This window comes from Mauremys reevesii, linkage group 6 (genome assembly GCF_016161935.1).
Source record: "Mauremys reevesii isolate NIE-2019 linkage group 6, ASM1616193v1, whole genome shotgun sequence".
NCBI lineage: Eukaryota > Metazoa > Chordata > Testudines > Geoemydidae > Mauremys > Mauremys reevesii.
This window is the reverse complement of record NC_052628.1, coordinates 102,900,297-102,927,586: the sequence shown is the minus strand read 5'-3', so window position 1 is coordinate 102,927,586 and position 27,290 is coordinate 102,900,297. Positions and strand designations below refer to the sequence as shown.

Here is a 27,290-nt window from a genome sequence, read left to right as displayed (position 1 = left end):
TATACTTGCAACAAATCTTGTACAAAGTATGTCATGTAAGCTGTCAATGGAAAGGTAATGGTTTGCTGAATATAATTATCCTATTTGTATGCATGTATCAGTTTTTATATCTAAAGTTATGAATATTGACTGTAGGCCTGTATTTCAAATATGTTTGCTCCTGTGCTCCGCTTACTTCTAGTCTGGCCAGCACATTGTGAAGGGACTATTCAAGTTGAATAGCCCATCAAAGAGCACTTTTCTATAGTCCATTTGTGAGAGTTGAGTCTTATTCCTATGTGATGGACCTTCCTGTGGACGTTCTAGCTAGAGCATGGATAATGGCTGCCCTGACTCATCAAAGCATACTAGGTCATGTGATACTAAACTCCTTCTTATGTGCCTATATTTTCCTACAAAAGGCACTAAGGGCTTTGTTTGGAACAATGAAGTTTCCCTCCACATGGCAGAAACTATAAAAGGCTCTGGAAACATCTCCATTTTGCCTCTTTCCTGTTCTGATCTTTGGACTATGGACATATACTAATGGGAGGATTCTAACCAAGAGACTGAGGACCTTCCAATTAATTGGAGCAACCAGATACTTAACCAGTTAGCAGTTTACACCATCACTGCTCTAAGCCTGATCCAATTATTGTATGTATTTGATTCCTTTAACCAATTTTAACTCTCACCTTTTTTTTTCTGTGAATAAACCTTTACATATTAGATACTAAAGGATTGGGTGTAAGCGTGTATTTGGGTAAGATCTGAAATATTCATTAACTTGGTGGGTAATGTGTCCAATTGTTTGGGATTGGTAGAACTTTTTATATGATGAACAAGATTGTCAGTAATCCCCATCCTATATTTGACTTGGCTGTTTGGGAGGAAGCCCAAGTCTGGGTTGCTTTTAAGGGAACTGTGTTTTGGCCAGTAAGGTATTGTAGAGGCTGTTTTGTTCCTGACTTGGTGAATCTAAGTATTAGAACATCCACCAGCTTTGGGGGCATTGGCTGCCCCGTTCTTTGCAGTTTGCCCTAACTGAGCAACCTCAGCATGGCCTCCCTGGGACCCTGGTCACAGCAGACCTGTACCCTGTATGGTGGCTGAAGCATCACTAATTCCTCAGTTTAACCCAGGATCCACTAAACATTTTGGATTTTGGAGAACTTGATGGATTTATTTTCTATTATGTATGTTCTCAAATTTCCTAGGAAACAAGTTGCCTGGTAAAGTAGCTACTAAAACGGTCACTTTTAGTGCACATAATGCTGTTGTGGCAGTGATGGATCTAGTCACAAAACATGCTAAATTTCACCTGTAGTACTTTTCTCTGCCAGATTTTGCCACCCTCATGCTAGATAGCAATTTACAGCCAGGGTTAAATAATCAGTGAAGCTCCGCGAGACTAAGGGCTTGTCTACACTGTCCCACAATTTGGATAAGGGGATGTGGATAGCAGCACACACCGAAGTGCTGTGCTGTAACTCCCGCACGTGGATGTTGTGGAGGGGAACTTAAAGATCCCAAGTTCACAGTAATGGACTTCACATGCCCCGTAGACTACTGTCCTACCTGTGAAGCAGTGCAGGCATAGCCTAAGGATAGTGGAAGTGAGAAGCCCTGTCTCATAAGGCTGACTTAAGCCCTTCACAGCATGGGAATAACTTACTAGGGGCAACAGAGGTCAGGACAGCTGTTAATGAAGCTGTTGCTAATGTGACTGATGCCCTGCTCGCTGTGGGCACAGGTGGGGTAACAAAAGGGATGTGTCTTCTTCCTGGTGCAGTTAGCTGACCTTTTCAAACCAGTAAAAGACTGAATGATGTAAACGGTTGTAAAAACAGCTTATGTAAATTAGCCCTTCAGGGGTTGCCTTTGGGTGTTGAATGGATTGCCTGAAGTAAAAACTACAATGTGCCTCTACTCTGTATGTTGGCAAGTGTGTTTATAGCAGCAACAAAAAGCCTTGAAGCTTTTGCAACAGATAGTTACAGTAACTGGCTGAGCTCCTGTATGCTTCCTCAATCTCTTACACAAAAGCACTCACCATCTCTTGCTAGTTAAGAATGAAAAAACCTAGCAAAATATGCAAAAACATTGTGCTTCCTTCCCCGCAACTCCCTCCCCCTGCCCCAAGAAATTAATCAAAGTATTTGGTGTATATTGGAGCAATCAGACCTAGGATAGGTTGGACAAATGAACATCTTGGGGAAAGATAGTGGCTGAATTAATATGTGGAGACTTGGAAAGCTAATGCAAAGTGGAATATGTATGAGTGAGAAACTGTGTCCCACCTCTTCAAAAATTGCATGGCTCTGACTAGTGAAATGCATTTGGATCAATGGCTGGTTTCAACTAAGATCTGTGTGCATGCCAAAGGATGGGATCCATCCTGTGACTCAGGCCTTGCCAACACTTGGGATGGATCATGTGCCCCAAGGTGAGGCTGCAGTGATGCAAACCCCTAATGTAGACCAGGAAAGTGTGACTTGCATTGTGGATTTTACTCCTGTTCCATTGTTTTTCCTTGCCTGAGGCTTTACACAAGTGCAACTTGTACTAGGCTGAAATTGGGGCTAATTTCCAAGTGCAGCTGTAAGCAGGGTCTGAATGAATGCTTCCCTGAGAGCTAGCTGAGAGGAGAAGAGACTGTGGAAATGTGCTTATGTAAATACAGTTTGCTCCTGCTCTGTTTACATATTCATCAGGTACAGCTTTGTCAAAGTGATTAACTTTGGCTGGTGTTGGGTACAAATGACCTTGGTAATGAATGCAGGGGTAGTGAAATATGGTGACCAATACTATAATTATTGTAGGAATACAGGAAGGTAGGACTTGCTTAACCAGTTCCAAATGAGGGGGGTCACTCTCAGTTGAAAGATCCTCATTAAGCAGGGGCTCAAATGTCAGAGCCCTGTGAAAGTAAGAAGCGTGGGGGCAGGCATGCCAGCCAGGAGGCTGCACAGCCTCAAGGGTCTTCCCTACACCGGTTTAATCTGTTCCTCGACAATGCTTAAAGAATAGAGCTAAACAGGTTTCATTAGGGGAACCTCTTTTGTTATTTTAATTGCTCAATCAGAGCTGAAACCAGTTCTAGTAGGCCTGTGTTTCTGTCCAGAGCTAAAAATCAGAGACTGGCTGGTGGAAGCAGTGAGCATGCGGCTGGCAGAAGCTAGTGGCCGGAGGGGGGCATTTAAACCCTCCCCCCCGGACACACACACACACACACACACACACACACACACACACACATGTGGTGAGAAGAGAATTCATGCAGATGTGCCTGGTCAGTGCAGACCCAGAGATCATAGGTACAACAACTGTGAGTGGGATGTTGGGGAAGGGGGGCACACTACAAGAACTTGAGTGTTGGATTCAAGAACCTGAAGCAAAGGACACTGCCCACTGTACTCTGGGGAGAGGGTCTTGTTCGTGCTTTTTATATTTATGAATACTGCTTGTGCTATTGCTTGTGCTATTATCTCGGATTAATGCTAGGTTACTTTTATTAAAGAAACTCTTTCTACCTCCAACTCTGTGCTTGCAAGAGGGGAAGAATTGCCTCTTAACGGTGCCCAGAGGGTAGAGTGAAATTTTCCCAGGTTACTGGGTGGGGTCTCGAGCCCGTTCTGTTATACTGTTGAAAAGGAACCCCCTAGATATTGAACCCAGCCCTTCTTGCTGCCCACTCCAGCTGGCAGAAGGGTTACACAGTGGTTAAAAATCATTGACTTGCAATCAGACATCAACTCAATAGACCTGTTTTATGATCTGTTAGAATAATTTATCTAAATTTTCTGCTAATGATGATGCCCTACAACTCCTTACCCACAGAGCTGAGCTAATACCTCCTGCTCTACTACAATGTCCTCTTTCGAGTTATTCCTCTTGAAGCTGAATCTGTGAAATTATTCTAAAGTAACAAAAGAGGAAGAGACAATATAGCAAGTCTAAAGAACAAGTAATACTGGGAAGCCCTGTTAAGGCTTTAGGGGTTGCAGGTTTGGGGACGGGTTGTTTGTATTAGCACTGACCTTTCATCTGTCTAAGCAAAGTGAGTTGATTCATTATTGCTGTAATGAAATACCTCTGTAAAGGAGTTCTTAAGCTGAGAGGGAGGAAAAATCAATGCTGAATTTCTTTAGTGTGTGTCACAAGTCAACTGCTGCATAGTTGCAATCCACTCACCAATCTTTTCATGGTGCGCTCCTCCACCACATATTTAACGGTCTGTTGCTGCCAGGGAGTAACACTGAAGATTTGACTAAGCCAAATTTCTGCACTTTGGCAACCACTCTGGCCATTCCAGTCAGTAGCCTCCTGTAACATGGACAGGGGTACGAGGGCAGAGTCTAGGGGTCTGGCTGGGAACAGACACTCAGGAGCCAGGCACAAGACCAGTGGCCAGGAGTGGAGCTGGGTGGTGCTCCCCCTTGTCCCATGTGGGGGCTAGCCTGGGCCCTAGCTGCATTCCCCCCCAACATTCCTCCACGCCCCCCTGGGGCAATGTGCCCCACAGTTCGGGGACCTCTGGTATAAAGCCTAGTCCAGGATCTGTGTCCTAGGTGGATGGAAGTTAGACCTGCTGATGAATTTCAAAAGCCCTGTCTATCCCAGAGTTGCCGCCACTCTGAAAAGACACAGCTGTAGGCCCTGATATGCTGTTCTTAATCCAAGATTGGCACTGGACTGGCAGCACTGGATGTGACTGCATGAACAGCCGTTGCAAAAGGATGTCGTAAAGTCTGTCATGAGAAGTCAGCAGGAACTGCAAGTGCAGGTGTTTCTCTTCTGGAGCGGGCAGATCTTGTGGGAAGTGGGATGTTGCTTATTTGTACCTATTGGAACCATTGTCACTGTTGTGTGTAGTAGGCTGGCTTGATCTGTCATGGCACTCAATGTCATCACTCTTAAAACTGCATCTTATTGAAGTTTTTGGGAGCGAGATCTAAGTTGACATGTATAAATTTGATGTGATTGCCTTAGCCATACTAACGATACAGATGACTGTATTCAGCACTGAATCAATGAGATGCATGTCCCAGCTTCTGCCCCTCACTGTTGCACAATGTTCCACTGGAGCAAATACTAGTGCCAGGACTGAGGTTTGTAAAACATTTGCCTCTACTTCCCAGGAGGTTCTTGCTAGCTTTTGGGTCAAGGCAGTACAGAAGGTGATCTTTTTCTTTGTCTCTACACGGGGCCAGTATGTTAAACTGTGATCCAGTTTGACTCCTAAATAAGTGATCACTGTCTGGAAAGTAAGTGGACAGTCTTCATTCTGGACTATAAGAAGGTGATTAGCCAGTCAACTGTTTCAATGGAAGTGCCACTATCTATCATAGATTCACTTACTTTGTCAGTGAAGACTTACATTAAGTGGCCAGAACATTTATGTTCTGGCTGAGTCACCCTTCAATATCACATAGATCATTACCAAATCAGTGAGCCAGATGTCATCCATCTATACATACTTAGTTGTTGGTAGGTCATAAGTATACATGTAGAAAAAGAGGGGAGCTAAAATGAATCTCTGTGGGAGTCTGTTACAGAGATGCATAAGTCAGATGACTTTGTCTCTGGTTTGTAAGATGAAACTCTGATAAATAGGTGTGTGTGTGTGTGTGTGTGAGTGTGTGTATGTATATATATATATATATATATATATATCTATATCTATCTATCATTATCATCACTTCCATGGACTTGCAGGGAATAGTCTGCAACAACTTGGCAATCAGCCCTAGGTGCCAGATGGTATCATGTGCACCTGACAGACTTCCCCCCCACACCATCTAAAAGGTGCCAACTTTCTTGCCCTTCTCAAAGATATCTTGACTGACTTTATCTTGGGTACACTGTCGTCATCTGAGGACAGCCTGAACAAAGGCCAGTTGTGGTCAGGCATCAACAAGGGTATCAATCAGAATCAGACTCCCCATAAGCTTGTATGTGAGACCCAGGAGAGAGATGGATTGGTACCTCTTGGGGATCTTCCAGCAGTTTTGCTGGTTCCGGAATGGCTACAACCTTTGCCTTGCACCAGATTTTTGGGACGCAGTTGTGCTGGAAATATTGATTGAGGAACCAAACCTGTAAGCTTTTGGGCTTAGGCAGGAACTCCATATCGATATAACCTAGGTCTGGAGCTTTTCCTGTTTTCATAAGCTTTATGGCCTGCTCCATCTCCATCTGAAAAAGTAGCCATCAAGTTTGAATCTACACGAGGAGCCTGCCATCACTGTGGCCTATATATACATCCACATGGCTGAGACTTAAAGTTCTGCATATGGTCATTAGCCACCAGCTTAGATGTAATCTCATTTGTGGTGACTGGAAACCTCTTTTTGCTGAGGCTGGTATCTCCAGAAAGTTTTAGTGGCCTGCCATGCTTTCCAGATTGAATACTGTCCAACTCTGGGACAGTCTCTATCGATCATGCCTGATCTGATACTGCAGTCGAAATGTTGCTGGCTTTTATTAACAGCCTCCTGTTTACTAGCACATTTGAATTCCGGGTAGAGCTTGATAACCACATGGGGATATACTGTCAGCAATAGCTTCTATAGAATGATTTCATAACAACTGCCTGAACTAAATCACAGTTTGGTAGGAGTCATTTTATATTTTTTGGACATGTCCAGTCCAACTCCACCAGCTCACTGACAGATGTCTCTAGTTCTGCTTGAAAGACCTTCCATCAAGCTTACAGAGTAGAATTTTTGGAAAGTTGTTTGATAGCCACAGGCCCAGAGTGATCAAGATGGCCAATACTGAGACTTCAGGAAAGCTTCAAGCACCTGCAGGTGGCAGTTTCTCAAAAGATGGAAAAGGTGATGTTTAGACGAAGAGCTGGTTGCCCATTTGCTACTGTGAAAGCCTGGTATTTCTTTGGGTCATAGGAGTTGTAGATCAGTGACTGATGCCCACTTTGTTACCCTGACAGAGTTTATTTCATCTATTGTGAGGATCTCAACTGGAGAAGTTTCTGGGAAGGTGAGCAGAATGGAAGTTTGCCACTTAACTGATGATGGCTTGTAGACATTGATCAGCATATGCTCACTCACCTTTACTGCTTGCCATTCTGTGATGTAATTTGACCCAGATGTTACTACAGTGACAGCAGACAGCTCTTCTCTAACATAACATCTTTTCCTATAGGGCTAGTGATGGTGATAAGCAATGACAGTATAGCCTGGAACTGAAAGTTGCGTAGCCGTGGTGGGAGCGGGTCTTCTGAAACAAGACTATATGTGCTTCAAGGCTAGTAACAAGGTGGAGGAGGATATCCATTTTCATTGTCTTATATTCCCTTTTGATATTGAAATGCAGTATCTTGAGAACTGACCCCAGTTCTCGAGTTTGTGGTGCTGGCTCTGAAAGGGGCCCCATTGGAGGAGCACTGAATATTGCTTAGAAGGTGAACCTGTGTTCTGCATTTGGTCTACTTTTGTTTTACTTTCCGCTAGTCATGGATGATGCCATAAGAAGGTAGTCTTTTGGAGGGGACATGTCTACTGCTGAACAACGAAGTTAGTAACTAGGACTAAACACTAACAACTTTGATTTCTTCTGCTGTAAGACCTGTATAGCTTAGATTTGGTAGCCAACACAAAATATTCACTCTTGCTGTGGAAGTAGTACGCTTAATATTGTAAACCATAGGCTCAGACCAGAAAAGTCCTCAATCTGGAGGTTTCAACATCCTCTCTCTTCCAAACTCATTGCTCTGTTTGTCTTCCTGGAAATGGCCCTGTACCATAAGAGACATAGGTTTGCAGTGCCTATTCAGATCTTGAAGTGAGAGGTTGTAAGCAGTGGGAACTCCTTTCCAGAAACTGGAATCCCCACAGCATGGGTTCTGTTATCAGAGCACTCTTCTTTTTGAGCTGTACATGTCCCTCAAGTAATCTCTTCAGGGATTAAGCAATATACAGAATCTGATTGGTCAGCACCTCTGACTTTTTAAAAAACAAACAAAAACAATGCCTTTAGTTTGAGGACTAGTAATCTGGTAATTTGAAGGGAATGACTCACTTTTTCACAATGAAGTAACTAATCTAATTACTTTGTTGCTTTGATAATGACTTTGTGTGAGGTTTTTTAAGGCCTTTATCCCTTATAATTCAGGGATAGGTCTAATTCCCAGTGCGGTTTAAGCCTCAGAAAGGAGGCTTGATACTTGGAGTGGCTTCTCCCCTCTCCTTGCTTGGGTTGGGTTCTGGGATCTTTTATCTGATACCTGGTGCCTTCACCCAAGGGGGTTCCTCACTGTTTCAGAAATACAAGGGTTGGCCATCACAGGATTCCCTTCCACTCCAAGACTATAATTTTCAGTATAGTTATGTTGTTTCTTAAAATTACTTGTGTACACATCTCGCCATGATGAATACTGGTAAACTACAAGCTTTCAATAGAGCCCTCACATGCTACCCTTTATGGATAAACACTATGAAAGTAGTGTATTAAGTATAGTGAATTAGTCAGGCCTGAGACAGGAGTTGCTTATAAAGAGCAGTGAATCCTTTGCCAGCTGGCACCAGTCACACTTACAATACTTTAAATTACTAGAAGTTGGAAAAACTTGAAGTTGCTTAAAAATATACTAATTTCACACTTGATATCTCATCTGACAGAAATGTGAATAAGATGATTTCAGTGTAAATCACTGATAGGTTTTTAATCTGGAGAACACAACTTTAAGAAGTAACAAAGTTCTTTGTTACATGTTTTCCTCTAATTGCTGCTAATGGTATAGTTTGTATCTGAAAAAATGGGAGTGGGACAGAGAGGCATGTCAGAGTTGCAACAACATTTCAAGCTTTCAGAATGGCTTAGCTTCATTTGGCACATCTTGCAGATGTATGATAACACAGGTTGCACAGGGAGGGGAGGTGTAGTGTGTCACAAGTCTGAAAGGGGTGGGTGAAACACATGGGGAAGGGAGACTGAAAATTCTGATATCGGGGTGTATAGGGTGCATGCTGGTTTTACACCAGGAGTGAGCATGAGGGTATGAGGTATTTGCATAATACGATGGGTATCTGAAACCCCTGGTATCAGTGGAGCATGTGACACCAATATGTCCTCAATCTGAGTTGCTTATAGAACCCAAAACTCTCACTGACTTCTGTGGGGAATTCTGGATGTCCACAGAACGCAGGGCCAAGCCCAGTAGGTAAGACGGAGAAAAGGTTTTCATGAGCATATTCAGTCATATTTTAGAACACACATTTTAGTAACCTATTTAATACATGTAATTATGTCTGCAGAGAGAACAGCTTTAGAAATAAAATGCAGAATATAAGAGCAACAAAGAAAGGCAAACTCTGCTCAGCAAGAGCTCCTGTAATAAGGCTCCTCCTGGCTGACGATCATTTGGCTGATCTTCCCCTTGTTTGTTGTTGGCAACTACAATGTTACAGACCAAACTACTTGAAAATGAAACTTATCAGCTGTCTACAAAGCCTATCAATAGAGCTAGATCTAAACACTTCTTCAGGCACAAACTGAATTCAGTTTTAACTCCATTCTTAACAGGGTGTAGAAGATGGGACACTCCCCGCTTCCCGCCGCCCCGGATGAATTGCTAAGTGGGTTTTCCATTTAGCAGCCACAATTGTTGATCACTGTCTCTGTTGCTAGTATATCTTTCTCTAGGTTTTACAAGGATTTTGCAAGGGATTTTTGTGTGCAGGGGTATATTTCTTTTGTGCAAGATATTATTTAGTAAAGGAAACATAAATGTGGTTTCACTACCTTTTTTTTTTTTAATGTTGCACATTAAAATATAATCACTATCTTAAATCTATTGTTGATTGCTACATTCTTTTAAAAACTGGGACCAAGGAATTGGGCCAGACAAAGGCCTGTAATATCTGGAATAATTTAGCTTCCATAGTATCCCCTAAACATATAACCTATTTTGTGCCTGGAATTAATATCACTGGCAGGCTGAAGTGGGGACTGAGGCATGAGCTAAAGTTTAATTCTGGGACCCTTGCATAATGTAGGCATTACTTCATCTTTCTTGAAGGAAGATCTTGAAGTTCCAGATGTTTGAGCTTTTATGAATTGGAGGTGTGCTCATGATAATTGACTGGTACCCTGTCCTAGTTACCAGGTTCCCTGAGACTACCATTCTGAAGTAGGAGGTAAGATGCAGCTACCGAATCACTAATACTGCAGAGAAAAGATTTAGTATGAGAGTATTTAATTTTCTTCCCTGAAGTTTGCAGAGCTCATTCAATTCTAGGGTCAGCTTATTAAAGAAGATCTTTTGAACAGCTGTTTGACTGACTGGGATCTTTTCCTAGATTATTAAGATTAAAGCTGCACTCTATTGTGAATGCTGGCCAATAAATTCTTTGTTGCAAGATCATGTCCAAGTGACTGGTAGGCTTCTTCTGTGTTAGAAACTTAAATATTAGGTTATCAGGGTGGGGGGAGAGTGGTCTAAAAATATTAAATAGCTCCCTGTGATATTAAACAGATTTTTCCAAATTGTCAGTGCTAGCTCTCTGAGCCTTTATACTTGTCTATATGTTTGGATTCAGCAGCATTCATAAGTACTGTATCTTTCATAGAGTGCTAAATCTCTTCTCACAGGAGTCTAAGTTCTGTTATACTTCCTAGCAGTAAAAAAAACAAACAAACAAACAAAAAAAACAATCCTATAATATCTGCTGGTGAGGAAGAAGCTACAAAGTTGAAACCAACAAGATTTAGCCAGAAGAAGCTGATACACATGCAGACTATTCCTTACTCCTCCTGATAGAAGTAGTACTTATAGGAAAAACGAGAAGAGTCCTCTGCATGAAGGATAAGACCCATTAAAGGACTATTTTGGACTATCATGGAAATCTTGAAACTTGGGTGGCTGAAGCTAGGCAGGAAAAGGGATTTATGTGCCTAACTTCAGGCACACCAACTTATGGGTTGGCCCTTTGTGAGCAACAAGATGACAGAAAACAGGCAAAGCAATAGACCTGAGCCTACTTCGCACTCAGAAGGAACATTGTCTTCTAGCCCATTCTCATCCTTCTTGGCTGCTTCTAGATTGTATTTACTTTCTTGAGCTATGAACACACAACAAACCTTCTATCCAGTCTGTTAGCGCAGACTTCACTTACGTGGTCATTGAGTCCACCTTCTTGCAACTTAATATGGCAAAGTTGCAAGAGTCTGCTTGAATGATTTGAATATAATGAGTCAACCCAGGATAAAAAATGGGAAATAAAGGGCATTATTGTTGCTGTTAGGGGCAGGTGGATCTCATTGGGAATTATTTCAGAGATCAGATGTTTATGCCCATAAACAGTTTCACTCTCAGGTGAATTGCTACTAATGGTTGTGCCTATTTTTACATGAAGTGTACCAGACATAAAGGGATGAAGCTCAATTATACTCTATAGGAAGCTGGTGGAGAAGTGCAAAGATATTCATATTAAGTATTTTATTTCATTTCATTTAGAGCTCTCCATGGGCTTGAGTTTGGTAACCTTGATAACCAGCAAGGTGCATTTATTTTGTTTAAATAAGGTTAGATTTACAGAAAGCAGGTGGCCTTGCAGTGTCTATTGATTCTGTCATAATACAGCACAAAGCAGTTATTCATTGTACAGTACACATGTGTCATCCAATTCAAAGTGAGTCATCAGCTATATTTACCAGGCCATATGGTGACCTTCCTGATTAATTATTTTCTCACCCTTAGCCCATGATAACCTGAGATGTGGCAATAGCAGTAGTTTTTAATGTTACCTATTATGTGTAACATAATGCTTTCTGGGACAAATTAATTAAACAGGTGAAAAGTGTGTAAAGTGAGCAGAATCAGAGGCCTTCTAAGATTGCAGGACACTTTCCATTATGAGCCTCTGTTCACCAAAATATAATATAATTTGATCAAGCTGAAACTTTCATGCTGTGTGTGTGTGTTTCAGCAAAAAATTGTTTGATTATTTCTGAGAACAAGATTACAGGAAAAATTCAGGAGTTTTGTCAATATGTTAAACTTTTTTCACCCAATTCTGAAGAGCTCTAGTACCTCCATGTTTTAGAGAATGGAATAGTGCTGAGGTCAGGAATAATGGCTTTTGTGTTCGCATAAAAAATCCACCCAGAGCTGGCTGAGTTAAAGCCTCTGAAAATCACTACTAGCAAATGGTCAGAGCTTGTTACTTTAAGTTTTAAAAATTTCTGAACCTGTTCCCAGTCCCACAGAGCTTCCTAACATCCTGGCTGCAGTGAGCATCCTCCTGGACACAGAAATGGAGCTCCAGACAGAGAGATGATTCAACAGTTGTACTGCATAAGGGGAAGACAGTCTGTCAATAAACTAGGGACTTTCACTCTCTTTGTTGCCAAGGCTAGAAATGTTATCAGCCTGTTAAATAAAGGGAAGAGGGGAAAACACACATCCCTTTTCACTGCACGGTGAGAGTGCAAAGTGTTCAGGCTCTGGAGAGGGGGAACAGAAGTATGCCTCCTAAACACTGTTACCTCTGGACCAAAAAAAATCTAGCCAGAGCTTTACTCCTTAATCATCGCCCAAAACATTTTAAAATTATTGTAATAGGGGTGGGGGTAGGGGAAAGCCACATCAGGTTTGTATTTTGTCTTGTTCCATAGAAATGAATCTGAATTAAATAGCTTTGCCGGTATGAAATAGATTCTGTATGCTAAGCTCAAAAGGGGTCCAGAGAATGCATGTAACCTAGGGAGGAGACATGCCTGCTAATAAAAGCTCAGGTGGAGGGAGTGAGCAAATAAACAAAGGGATTTGTATAAGTATAGAAAATTATATCGTTCTACTACAATAAAAGTAAAAGTGGAAGTAGAATAGCAAAATTTTATAACTGTAATGGATTTAAAACTGAGTTGATTATTCAACTCTGGAGTTAGATGTAATACTAGAATTCAGTTATTAAACTGAATCTAATGTATGGTGCATTTTTCACATGGAAAAATGACTGTCATTAAATGGAAAAAGTTTGTCAAATTTTACTGAAAAGATGATCTGTAATTGGAGAAAAGAGAGCTTATTCTGACAGGTGGACTTCAAGGAACTTAAGCATTCACAGATGTAAAATGGCTTTGCAAAAAGTCCACTTTTTTTCATTGATGCTGTTAAATAATTGGGTATTGATCATATTAGCATGAATTCTACCTCTTAATACTGTTTTAGCAGTTGACTGAATGGGAAGGGGAAGTCAATTTTTCTTACGAAGCTAGATATTTAAAAAAACAAAACATAATCTTTAAATTGGAGTGAATAAGAGGGGAAAAAGATGCTTTTTTCCCATAATTGTATTATATATCTGTATATTGTCTGCAGAACTCATGCACTAGTGTGTTCAGTTTTAAAAAGCACAGCAACAACTCTGAGTTTAGTCCCGTGGAAGATGGTCAGAATTCCCAGAGACAGATATAGCAAGGGCAGCCAGAATGGAAACTTCCACATACGGTCTCCCCAGTGCACCATGACCTTTTTCCTAGACAGCTAGCGCTAAAGTTTTATATGGTGGTTCAGTCACTATATGAAATCTCATGATGTGGATACTTAGACTGGGAACTAGGACTAAGACCAGAGAATCAGCTCATCACACACAGGTCGTATGGCAACAGCTCTTGTTTTTTCACTCCCTCGAAAGTCATATTGGAACTGTGAAAGATTCCAATCATGTTATGAATGCCCAGATCCCATTATCTAACAATTATTTATCTTAAATCTTTTTAGCATAAAGAGAGAGGGTGGTAAGCTAGTTCTTAAGATTCCTCTTGACATTCAGTAAGACTTAGGAAAACTAATGAGTGGGGAGCTGAATTTAAGAACTTGTATTGTATGCCCTTTCCCTGTGTATTCTGTCCTATATACATTACATCACAGTGAACAACAATTTGTAGGGTTAGGATTTTTGTTTTACTTTTCTGGGGCTTGGGGGCCCTTCTTTCATAAACTGTCCACAATGAATGTCTCAAATGTATTCATTGTTCAGAATTATTCAACAAGACCTAGATTTTTAGAGCTATTTAGGTGTTGCTCTGCACAGCTCCTCTAAAAATTTGGGCCCAATTACTTCATGAAAACATAGTTCAGAATATGGTTCATAAATTGCTTGCCAGAGCATTGCTTCATGTAGTCGAGACACACAATTTGAACTATTTATATCAGAAGCACGGGTAACCTATATCCAGCATGGCATCTTTCCATTCCTTGACTAGTTGAGCACCATCTTAGCTCACAGTTGAGGAAAGAAAAGGGGTCTGATTCTCCATATGTCGCAATCCTGTAATTATGTTAAGTGTAATGAGGGCAAAAAATACAGAGCCTGAAAAACAGGTAGAAGAAATTTAGTCCTTTGTGAATCTGTAAAACTGAGCTAGTATCACTTAGCTACTGGCATGAAGCTTTGGACATCTAAAATCCTGTATGTTTTCAGATGTTAGTCACCCTGGATTTGAGAGGTATGTGTACCCCAGAATATGAGTAAGCCAATTGCAACCATATTATGTGCATTCAGCTGCCATGAATTAATTAAATAGAACACCACATAGTTAAGGGTTAACTTGAATAAAATAGGACTTCTGAAGGCAAGGCCAAAACTAGCTGCAAGTTTGCAGACTCTGCTAATCAGAATGGAAGGAGGGAAGAGAGTCAACACGCTGAAACTGAAAGGAAATAAATGGGTGAGAACCTATGAATTTGGGTGCCTTTTGATATGGAAGCTTATTATGACTAAGATTTTTAGGAGACGTGATGGCATTGTAGGGGTGACTAATTTATGTAATTTGTAAAAGTTAGCTCTAAAAGGATTAGATAACAGAGTGGAGCAGTCATCTGTAGCTACACTAAGAGAGACCTTTTTCTGACACCTTTTCTCCCTGGAGGGTAAGCAACTAGTCATTGTGGACCTGCTGTCAATTGCACAATACTGTCCCAGAACTTTGGGTTTTGGGATGTCCTAAACCTATTGCTTGTGTCTGTGCTTGAATCTAATAAACTGTAGTTTTAGATAAGAGCATGCTTACTTGCATTAATCTTTCATCAGCTGGAGCATTGTGTTCCCATTGATTTATTCTTGAAACAGTTAAGTTACTACTTCTGTGGGCTCTGAAAACCCTGGGTAACAGTTACTTGTAGAAAAGACTTATGCTTTTTCTACAGAAAACCTCAGTTTCTCTAAGTGACTTGTTTTAAAGAGTACAGCAGTCTAGTGGATTAGGACTGAACTGGGAGTTGGAGGCATCTTGTTCTGACACTGATTTCCTGTCTAAGCCTCTGGTTCGCCATTTATAAGATGGAAATAATATATACCAACAGTGTTAGGAGGCCTAACTAATGTTTGTAACTGCAAAGTAAACGATGGGTGGGAACTCAACTCAAACTTTTTGTCCCAGGCCTGTGCTAATTCTTCTAGTCTGCAGAGGTGACTTCGCAACAAAGTCTTCGCTTGTGAAAGGGTCACTTTGACATTTTGGTTTGTGCTTTGTTTGCAGTCTCTTTGCTACAACAAAATTACTCTTGAAATTTCACAGAAATAGAAATGGTTTAATTATGGGAACTACTATATTAGCAATACATTTACAGCAATTGTATTGCCTTTGGTCAGCAGCACATAATCTTAACTGTGGTTAGCATAGGACAAAAGAATCAGTACCCAGAGTAAACCAATTTCATCCACTTCAAGGTAAATTGTGGAGTTCCTAGTTATACAGTGTAAATCTGAAGTAACATCACTGGGATTACTGCAGATTTACAGCAGTGTAACAAAGCAGAATTTGGTCCATCTACCGTGGTTGTTTGGAGGGGATGGGGCGATCACATTTCCAGACCTTGAACTCACAAAATGTTTGTGGATTGTTTTTTTTTTGTTTTTTTTCTGTTCCCTTCGCACACATCCCAGATGCACTCCGTAACTGGCAGAATCCCAAGTAATGTCTGCTGAGAATACAAATAAAGCATGTGGAAGAACTGACTTCTTACTTGGCTATATCTGCCAACACATTGGGTTTGCATCCAATTTGGAATAAAGCCTGATGCCTTAAAGTTTGGCTTCCAATGAGAGAGTGTCTCCCCCCCATAAACACTCCGATTCATCATGGTAACCTCCATGTCAAGGCATGCATCTTTACTTTTTTTTTCATGCTGTTATAAAATAATTTCCACACCTGGACTACTTTCTGTAGTAAGAACCTGCTAAATCTAGAAAATTGACTTTAACTTGTCAGAAAGGTCTAGTGGGATGTTGTGGTGCACAGGGAAAAGAGTGTGGCTGTGGAATAGTTGAAGTATGTAGTAAGTTTAGGGCTCTCGTCCCTTCTATTGTTCCCCTTACTTTGTAAGTAGTCAGCACATTTGGGTTCAGTTTGTAACATACCATTTTACCTCTCCAGAGGCCTCAGGTAGCTCAGCTTGCATCTTCCTCTATAATTGGGTCTCTAGAAGGACAGCCTATTTCCATTTCCAGTTGCACCCTCTGAAAGCCATATTTTCCTTTAAAGATTATATACTGTGGTTCCAATGCATGCCCAAGCTCTTACTGACATCAGAATGGTTACATGCAGACTGAATAAAGAATTGTCCCATGTGAGCTGCATTCGATTTTCTGCTCTCTCTCCTCTTCCTCTTCTCTTTCTCTTTCAGGATCACTCCAACTCCTCTCATTAAAATGAGGGGTCAGTTTACACAAGGTACATACATACATTATCATCTCACCTTATAGTGGGTGTACCTTCTGACTTACCCATTTCTTTTCTATCTTTAGAGAGAGAAGAAAATGCTGAAGGTCCTAACCCATTATTCCTTCTCAGATCTATGTAGATATTGTGTAGCTGTATTTATGCAGTTCTCCAATAAGTACAGCACTGATGTACCAAGCACATAACTGATAGTCTAATGATGATCAGGTTTAACTGAAAGTATTCTAGGAATATACAATATTCCCAACCCAAACACTGAAAAATCATGAGTCAGGACCCCAAAATCATGAGTTGCTTAAAAATATGGCTTTTTTTTAATGATAAAATGTGGGTTGGTTTTTATTTTCATTTAGTTTCTGAGCTTTTTAGGGTGAACTTGCTTCATACTGCCAAGCTTTTCATCACACCCATGAAGTCTAGGAACTTCCTTTTTTTTTTTTTTTTAATGAAAGGTAAGATTCTCATTCAATTTTTTTTAAGCAGCTAAGACTTTAAGAGCACCAAATATCATGAGAGTTGGCAACCCTGAGAATAGCATGCGCTTGAAGTAGGTGCAAGAATTTTTATTATATATAAAATATAAATGCAACCCTTTTGTTAAAATATATTTTAACAAAAGGGTTGCATTTATATTTTGAAATTACTGGTGAGAACAATATTCATTTTGTGGTCAGAGTTAAAGGTGTTGACAAAATATGCAGTACTTATTGCTTACATGTGGTATAAGGCTTGTATACTTAAATACTTGTTTCCTGCTTAAGATCTTGGGTTTTGTAAATGATGGGATGGGTATGTAGATGATTGTTTACTCACCAGCCTCCATTGATTTAAAATGCAATAATTCATCTTTGGAACTTCCCTGGGTATTCCCCCCTCCAGCAGAGATTTGGAGGAGGGTTGTTCTGGAACTAAGTGAAGACACACTGAATTTAAATGAAAAGTAGTTTTGGCTAGTTTGGAGGTGGCTGATTAACTTATTCTTTGTATCCCTATTTTTTCACATCAAGTTTTCAAATAGTGATAATTCCGTAAATACTTGACTATTCCTGCCTGTCTCAAAGTGCATCTTGCATAAGCCAATGTTAAAGCCAATCTGTTTCCAACTTTTTGGGGTAAAGTGATTTTCCTGGTAGGAAGGATACTAAAAATCATTAGGCACTAACTACCAAAAAGAACCCATAAAGGAACCATTTAATTTTTTTAACCTCAAAAAGTAGTTAGTCATACTTTTTCAGATTTTTTTTAAATTGTCAATGAAACTTTTATCCTTTGAATGTAAAAGTATAATGTGTGAGAGTTTTTAGTTAGTTCCACTGTCAGGAACTTCATGAAGTATGCAGAAAGAAGGCCACTCCTGCAGTCTGTAGGAGGTCCCAGGCTTGAGCAACTGATTCTTCTTGCAAGGCCCAGAACCCAGTTTTACTGTGCCTGCAATTTTGACTTTCATGCACCTAGCCAGTCATACCCATCTATTGCTGATCTCCTAAGAATCAGTGGAGATATTATGAAGACTTACAAGTTCATGGGGCTTACACACAGTACCTTGCTCCTTTAGAATGCACTTGGTATGCCCTGAAGGCCTGGGGAATCCTTACATTGACTTCAGTGGAAATATCATTAGGCATCTGATTTGTGTCCACTGAAGTCAATGGCAAAGCTACCATTTCTCTGAAACTTTTGAAGTAAGAATTAAGCTTCAAAAGTCTTCCTAGTCTTAGGGAAGTATAAGAAAATGATGTCCTAGTTCAAAAGAATAATAGTAATAAAACAGGGTTAAACACTCAATCTCATATGTAAAGTCTTCTAGTTTTAAAAGCTTGTTTGTCAACAAACATGATCTGTCTTGAAGACGAAGGAACTTTTGCATTCAACTGAAAACTATAAGTTACACTAATGTAATTTCTTTTTCTCAGTTGCTCTTTCCTTACTGGGAAATGATATCTGTTTTCAGTCACTAAATAATAAAAGGCAGTGGCTTCTGGCAACACATCCTTTTCCCTATTTTCCACTTGGTTTATCATACCAGGGAAGTGTTTGGGTCCCCCCCCACACACACACACACACAACTGCTCTTGACTACATTAAAAATAAAATTCTTTAACAACAAAATTCTTGGCTTGCTTCAAGAAAGATTGTATTGATTGGTATTTTAATCAGCCACTGAATTTAAAAAAACAACTCCTCTCCCATCACACATAGTATGATGAATGGATTTGGAGGAGAGCAGAACTCATTGTACTCTCCATTTGTTGTTCCAGTTAACGCTTGTGGCTGGATGAGGGAAGTATCCATTTCATCATAAGAGCAAATGAGTCATGCAGATGCTATTGCGTTTTGGAGCACTGTGAGAGGACATACATCTTTTCTGAGAGCTGCCATATGCTCTTCTGTCTTATGCAGATGAGAAATAAATAGCCGTGGTCATGCCCTTCCAACAATACCTTGAGAGTGCACTTGCATTGTAACTTTAAATACTCTATTCCCCATAAACAGACGTCAATGTTCATTGAAATAGAGAGAGGGCTAATGTGAAGATGCACTATCTGCATTTCATCATCAATTTAGTCTCCATTCTGTGTGTCGCAGTGGCCTTATTTCAGCATGTAGCTACATTTTAAGCACGAGTCCTGTTTAAATCAATGGGACTACTCACATGCCTAGGAACTTAGGATCAGGGCCAGTAAGTGTTTGTCATGTTTCAGCATGTGCTAACTACAAAAATGTGTTGAAAACCCCTACTAATAACCTAAACTCTCTGGATTATTTACAAATCTAAAGAATTGATTAACCTAAATAGGAATTAATTTTTCTTCTATAGATTTTGAATGGCTTTTAAAATTAAAAAGTCAGCATCTGCATTACTGACTCTCTGCAATATGACGGAAGAGCAAGATGAAAGATGCACATTTTAAAAATCTTTTAAATCCACATGTCTACTTATCTCCGCACAAATCCTGCTGAAACATCTGTCTCCTACTTCAATAAATCTTCGGACACCTTAACAATCTCAACTTTGGAAAAGTGCATATAAAAATGTGTACAGATTATTTATTTGAAATCAGTTCAAACTAAATACCAACAATCCAATGAGTTGGATATATGTCATCTTAGAAATATTCAGGCATTAAAATGTGCACAACCCTAAGGATACATACAGTCCTTATCCTTATGCCAGATATTTGACTGTCCCACTGAGCTGATATCGTCTATTATTCAGACAAATATTGTCTCATTGTTTCCTTGTATTCCCCCATCTTTCTGTTGTCTCTTGTTTTATACTTTAAAAATATCCCTGCCAGAAAGAGTTAAATTGTACTCTGTGGTACATGACTGGGACTCCTATGTGCTACAGTAATAAAAATAATAAAGAATTTATCCCTGAACCACAAAACATCCAGCATAATTTATAATCAACTTGCAAAGCAGACATGAGTTCTGAGACATCTAAAAAAAAAACAACCATTTTATCCAGAGAATCTCTTCCCATTTTCCACCTCCTCCAAATCTGTCTGCTTAGAGCCAGTGGTGTGATTTTTTTTTTGTTTGTTTTGTATTTTTTTGTGCTATCTGAAGTATGCATTCTCATACTAGTGCTCATTAAACTAGCTTGCTAAAAACAGTGCAGCGGTGGCATGGCTAACCACCCTGTAGAACCCCATCTGCACCCCAGGGGGGCATATTTTGGGCAGCTAACCTGTGCCTCCATTTACCGCTGCCCATGCTACCATGGCTACATCCACTAATTCTCATCGAGCTAGCATGAGAATATCTACATGAGCTGGGAATCATGCTCCTAGTGAAGGCGTAGCCTATGTGTAGTGGCAACTTTCCTTCAGCTAGGGAGTTCTCTGGTATGGTAATTAAATCAAACAGAAGGGACTCTCAAAATTATGCAGCGTGGGTTCCCAGGCTCCTCTGCTTGGGGAGTGAGGTGGGTTTTTTTGACATTTTGTTTTTCTAACTCCTATTCCCAGTCACTTTGTGGTAGGGAGAACTGACAATAGAGTTAATAAAGGGGAATAATAAATATATATAAAATATGCACAAAAATTTGTCTCTTAGGTTTTTCTGTCGTGCCCATCACTGTAGCATCTAGTACATGACTTAATATAAAGCAGTGGTTCTCAAACTGGGGGTTGGGACCCCTCAGGGGGTCACAAGGTTATGATGAGGGGGTGGGGATGGCGAGCTGTCAGACTCCACCCCAAACCCTGCTTTCCCTCCAGTATTTATAATGGTGTTTAAAAACACTTTTTTATATATTTATTTATAATGGGAGGTCGCACTCAGAGGCTTGCTGTGTGAAAGGGGTCATCAGTACAAAAGTTTGAGAACATTTGTATAACACTTTGTGTTCCTGCACACACACTTTTTAGAGAGGCTGCAAATGGTTAGAATGGACTGCCTTTCAGCATGTTTAATAAATAGGTACAGCTTAATTGTTACCATCTGAACCAATTTAGAACTGGCTAGAAAAGGGAAATCCAAAACCAAAATGTGTTTGGCTCCTCCCTTCCCCTTCCCCACTCCCCCCGCAGTAAGGGATTCCCCAAAACATTCAGTTTGGGGACAGCCAATATAGAATCTTTCCTCCTGGAAGGCTTTTGTCAATTTAACTTTCGGCCTGTAAGGAGAACACAAAGCTGACAAGACCCTCCCAGGCAAATAGCCAATCAGCCATCTGTCATTTTGATTTTTCTGCAAATTTGATTTTTTTTTCTGTGTGGAAAAAGGGCATTTTCCATCAGCAGATTATTCTGATAGAAAATTCCCAACCACCTGTATTGCAGACACAAAATAACTAACTGAAACCATTCCATTTGTTGTTCTATAGTGCACTGGTGGCCTGAAATTTTCCACAATGCAATGCTTCAGAGAGCTGAGTGAGGAATGAGGGGTAGATACCCAAAAGACATTGCAACTGAAATGGTTTAAGGCAGTACTAGTGTAGACAAAGGGCAGAATTTAAACTTTTCTGCATGACTAGTATGTGTGGTTAGATGTTTGGCTGCATGTGTGTGTTTTCCCTCTGTGTGCTGCCCCAGCCCTGCGCAGACAGGTGGTCTGGCAGACCTCAAGCAAACTACCCAATGACCACAAGATCCGTTAAGGGATGAAAGCACCTAGCCGGTTTTATTGCTGACAAAGCACACTACTAGTATCCCACAGACTCTACCAGACCACTAATACTTATATACCTGTAACAATGGACCATCTCAGTGAATGGTGGGACTTTCTGTTCCTCACTAGGCTAGACAAAGAGACTCCCTCTGAGATAAATCTTTATACCCGGATACAAACAAGTTAGTACTGCTCCTCTGATATAGTTAGTTACTGCCCCCTGAGGTCACTAGTTATCACCCGTCATCTTGTACCTGTTGGTTCAATCAAAACATCTCTATTTATATACTGTCATTATGACCTTATCTTTTAGGAGGGATCAGTGTGTTCCTGTTATCCTTGGAAAATGTTTTTGTACCATCCTTGATATTGGGATGTTCTGGTACTACTTGATATCAGGATGTGTTTGCGTGAGCATTCTGTGACTAGCACTTCTTAGGAATGTGTCTTTGTGCAATATCAGCCCTGTTCTTGCCAAATTCTGTGAGCGGGTCCTGCCTCATACCAGGCCTCTGATACAAGGGTTTATGTCTCAGGCTCTCTTTCTATTACATTGTGCATCAATTGAAATGTTAGTAATTGAGCCAGTTCATGCACAGACTGTTCAGGTCTGTAATATAGCTGAGCATGCATGTTTAAGTCTCAGTGCCTAGGAGCCGTGCACACCTGTGATGCTGTAGTAGTAATTCAATTATGTATTTAATCTTCCATGGGTGAGACATACTGAGAAATAGGTTCATTTCAGGCCATCTCAAAGTTTTCCATGCACTGTTTAAAAATCTGATCTCAATTCTCCTGGACTCCTTGAAGGTTCCCCCCATCACTGGTAATTGGTAATATTTTTCCAACTTGCTTTTTTTTTTTTTTAACGCAGCCTATCAGAAGGAAGACAGCAGCTAGCCAACAGGTTTCAAATCCTGAGATCATAGAACTTGTTGTTGTTGCTCAGAGGACAGAATTTTTTTAATGTGTCTTTATACTTTGACTTGACAAGGGGACAGCATTCCAAATGTCTCTCTCTAAGCTAAAGAGAGCCTCCATAATGAGGAATGGAAAGTAATAAACTCTTTTCTCTGTTGCAAATCACTAAGCAATTATCTTTCAAATTTAGGCTTCATAAGAAAGGAGGGCGATCATGAGACTAATTTATAATCCAGATGTTGGCATAATTTTAATACAAAAATGTAGTTTGCTTGTTGGAAAGAGGCCTGGCTTCAGTTTCTAATCTTTTTATACTCTTTTTAAAAACGTATTTTCCCTCTGCACCAGGACTTGTCTGGTAAAACATTTGAAAGGTTTCTGTTTCCAAGATATGATTGTCAGTTTTCTATATGAGATGTGCAGTGCAGCTTTAAGGAAAATTGGACACACTTTCTTGGAGCAGAAATGAAAGCTGAGCTTTCCTTGTGTCTACATTTTTTGGAAATACGACATAAGTGAAATATAAAAAAATGTTATTCCCAGTGCGAACTGGGCTGATTATTATGGCTTCTGTCTGGTGCTACATAAATCTGTTTTTTAAGTTACTAAAATTGGAAACATGTTTTCCAAGGCCCAGATTTTTAAAGAATTCATCTTACTGTGCTGAGAGCAGCTATGCCTAACTGATATAGGAGCCTAAATCTCAAGTGCTTAAATCCATTGTGAAAATGAGGCTTAGGCTCCTACATTAGGCACTGCTGCCCTCAGTACATCAACACTGAGGACCAGATTTTTTTTAAAAAGGTATTTAGGTGCCCTAGTAGACATAATCAAGTGATGGGAATAAGAAATCTACTCCAAGGCGCCAGTTCCAGGATGATAAATTATTTTTTAAAGTGTGTGTGTGTGTGTGTGTGTGTGTGTATATATATATATATATATATATATATATATATATATATATATATACACACAATGTGTATATATCTCAGAAATGGATTTGGCTCTAAAGCCTGTTTTCTTCTGGGGTAAATTGGTATAGTGCCATAGACTTTTATGAAGGTATGCTAATTTACCTCAGCAGAGGATCTAGCCCTTAGACAATACTGTCGCCCATATATATGTTGTTCTCATTTAATTTTCCATATGCCAAGCCACAGAGTGTATAAAGAGGTGCACTGTCTTTAGGTATTAGCATTCAGAACTCTCATTTCAGGCTATGAACTGACCTGCTTACTTCTCTCTAGACATAGAGGTGTTTAATAGAGCTGCAGTGAATTTTCCAAATATCAACCTTTTATAGGGTGACCAGATGGCAAGTGTGAAAAATCGGGACAGGCAGTGGTGGGTAATATGTGCCTATGTAAGAAAAAGCTCCAAAAATCAGGATTGTCCCTATAAAATCAGGACATCTGGTCACCCTAGCCTTTTAGAACTTAGCGTTGCTGGGAAAGGGGGTGAGAGATGCTCTTGTATTGGGCTTCAACTGCTGATGCAGATAGTCCTATGCCAGTAAAAATTAATACAATTGTTTGCAATAATCATAGGAATTATGGGCCAAATGCTGAAATACTTAGCTTTCACTTAGTTTTAGGGGTAAATTTCACCCTCTTTTTGTGCACCTCAGTGGTGCGTGGGCCTTGCATTAGTCCACTGCACTGAGGGGGTGGGGATTTCACCCTTATTCACACAATGTCCATTGTCACAAATAGGAATGAAAGATGTAAAATTTGGCTGTATGGAAACATATATCTTTTTAATCTAAAAGTTGGATATGATTGTGAGCTCCATCTCTCTCTCTTGTTTAGGTACGTTTGCACTCCTTATGGCCATCCTGCGCGCCTACTGTATGTGTGATACAAATCTGAAGACGTTTGCCAAATCTCCCAGTCCCAGGCAATAGTGAGTACCTGGTATGCAAAGATGGAAAAAAAATATTTGGATGAGGGTTGTCTGATATGTTGTAGTAATATTTTTATGTGCTGAACTCAGGGGTGAGTTCACCCCCAAAGCAGGGCATGTTATAGTTTTGCATCACATGAGTTCTGGATGAGGGCAGCTTTAATCTCTGCCAGAAGCTCAGTAGGACCCCAGCTGACACAAGCTGCCATGGCAATGTGCTGAATTGCCACATCCTTCCCCTAGACACCCCCTCATTAAGAACACACAACCTCTTCTCTCCTAAGCCCCCAAGCTCTGCACCACACAATCCCCTCCAGGCAGACTTTTCTTCTGCTGAGATGTACCTTATGTGAACTTGGTTCATAAACTTGACACTGCTGCAATTCTGAGCTTCCTAACGTTTTAACACCCACATTCCCAGCGTAGGTTCCTCACCATATATAATGTCTTTATTTTACAAAGTGGAAAATTATCTGCATAATAAACCAGCAAGAAACCTCCTTGCAGATTCTGGAGTGTTATCTCCAGTAGGGATGGTATGATTTCCCCTTAGTGGCTCGCTCTCCCTGCAATGAGCTTCATACTTAGAAACACTGCTTTACATAATGGCAATGTGTGAGAGCGATACCTGGGGCTTGTATTAACCCGGTTTATGTCTGAGAATGCTTGTCATTCATTCACCCTGCTAAAAGCTTTGAAGTTAACTTTTTGTTTTAATTTACAATATATCTTTGTTTTCAATTCAACAGTACCAGCTAAATAAACATGGATTGAAAAGTGCAATTCTACTTTGAAATAGGGCTCTCTAAAAATGGCATTACCAACAGACATTCCTGAAACAACGTTGGACCAATTGTGCTGCATTTACACATGAAAAGATTTTTGTTTTTTTTCTAACATCAAGCCCTGTAAACTCTGCCTGGACTCTGAGAGTTAAGCTGGGTTCTCATTCTTGCGGATCATTGCTAGTAATGAAGGTTTTGCAAACCAAATTAGTCCCTGTGTAATACCAATGCAATCCCTTTTACCCTCATTGGTCATAAGGAATTATGTTAATGCATAAGGTGGAGTAGAATCCATCTGCCTTCTCTCCCGCTCCGCTCCTCTCCCCCCCCTCCCCCAATGAATTCTGCTTGGCTTACAAAAATACCATTTTAAAAACTTATACAAAGTGAGTAGATTTGAGGAAGGTGGTGTCATTTTTAGACAGCCATTTTGCAAAAAAAAATTGTTTAATTTTAAATATTTAAGCCATTTCTTAGGTTGAAGACCTTTCAATCTAAAGTGCTCTTTGAAAAGGTCAGATCTAAACACAGTTCAGATGCAGATCAGAACTCTGCCAATGGAATCCATCCCTAGAAACAAGTCTTTTTAGAATAATAATTTTGTTCAACTCTCTGATAGAGGCAGCTTATCTAAAATGGGGATTTGTGGCTCTCAAGATGCTGTTTTTCAAGCCAAAATCTGCCAAGCACAAGGACAGTGGTGGGTGGGAAAGGCCTGGTATGTTATGCTAAAGACTAAAACTGTAAATATGTAATACTCAATGCAAACAGCTGTTGCCTTGGTGACAAGACAAACTCAAACTGACATCATGAGACATTATTAGATTTCTTTCCAAGGTACATGTGAGCTTGCTTGGCAATTATCCTATCGGGCGGGCACCATGTGGAGTATGATGGGAACCTGCACAGCCATTGCTTGCGGAAGTGGCTGCCCAGCAAATCAGTATGCCTGCTGCCTTGCAAACTCAGGAAACAATTCCAAGGTGGCCGAAGTTGTAGGGTTTTGTGTGAAATTAAGATTTCATTGTAATATCTAACTCAGAACCAGGATCGCAGGGGAGGGGGGAACTCCCACAGCAGTTTATCTTCCAGTCAAAGTAAATCCATCCTGCATAAATGTTCAGGATGTCAGTGGCAAATACTGTGCATGGATTTTTGAATGGGCAAGATAATTTTATGGTAAATAAAGGTTTTTTTAAAAAACTTGGACTTAAGGGAAAGAAGCTTATCATTGAGCATCAGGGTTGGAAGGGACCTCAGGAGATTATCGAGTCCAACCCCCTGCTCAAAGCAGTGCCAATCCCCAGACAGATTTTTGCCCCAGATTCCTAAACGGCCCCCTCAAGGATTGAGGTCTCAACCCTGGGTTTAGCAGGCCAATGCTCAAACCACTGAGCTATCCCGCCTCCCTTCTTGCACATCAATGCACCATGCAGGCTTTCATATTAGATACTGGCCGCTGCTGGATGCCAGATACTAGACATAATGGACCAATGATTTGATACAATATGTTAAATCCTATGTTCCTGTCCAATGAGGTAATGGCACTGAAATTACATGTACATAATTTCCTTCAAAATGACCTTTCCAGTTGATTATTAGTTCTTCTAATACTCCTTCCTCATTACTAATAGATCCCCGCTGACATATATTGTTTGTGCGGGCATGGATTCTATTATCAGAGAGCCAATTGCTTTAGTATTCTATTACAACTTACGTTCGCTTACATAAGGCTTGATTAACCAAATGTGTATAACTGTTAAGCTGTCTGAAAGACAAAATTAGAGCTAATGAGTTTGGAAAACCACTGCTGTGAAGAGAGTGCTTCATAAAAATACTAATGGTTTTTTTTTTTCTTTTGAAAGCTCTCCA

At 40.2% G+C, this 27,290-nt stretch overlaps 1 long non-coding RNA gene across 8 annotated transcripts in view; it reads left to right on the top strand.

The window, feature by feature from the left end:
• Window positions 1-26,354, top strand: part of LOC120407494 — a 41,729-nt gene extending 15,375 nt beyond the window's left edge. For all 8 annotated transcript variants that reach the window (XR_005600040.1, XR_005600042.1, XR_005600036.1 and 5 more), the window contains 2 exons: window positions 24,540-24,633; window positions 25,383-26,354. This is a non-coding gene — a long non-coding RNA (uncharacterized LOC120407494). The remainder of the gene's footprint in view (window positions 1-24,539; window positions 24,634-25,382) is intronic.
• Window positions 26,355-27,290: the final 936 nt, after the last annotated feature.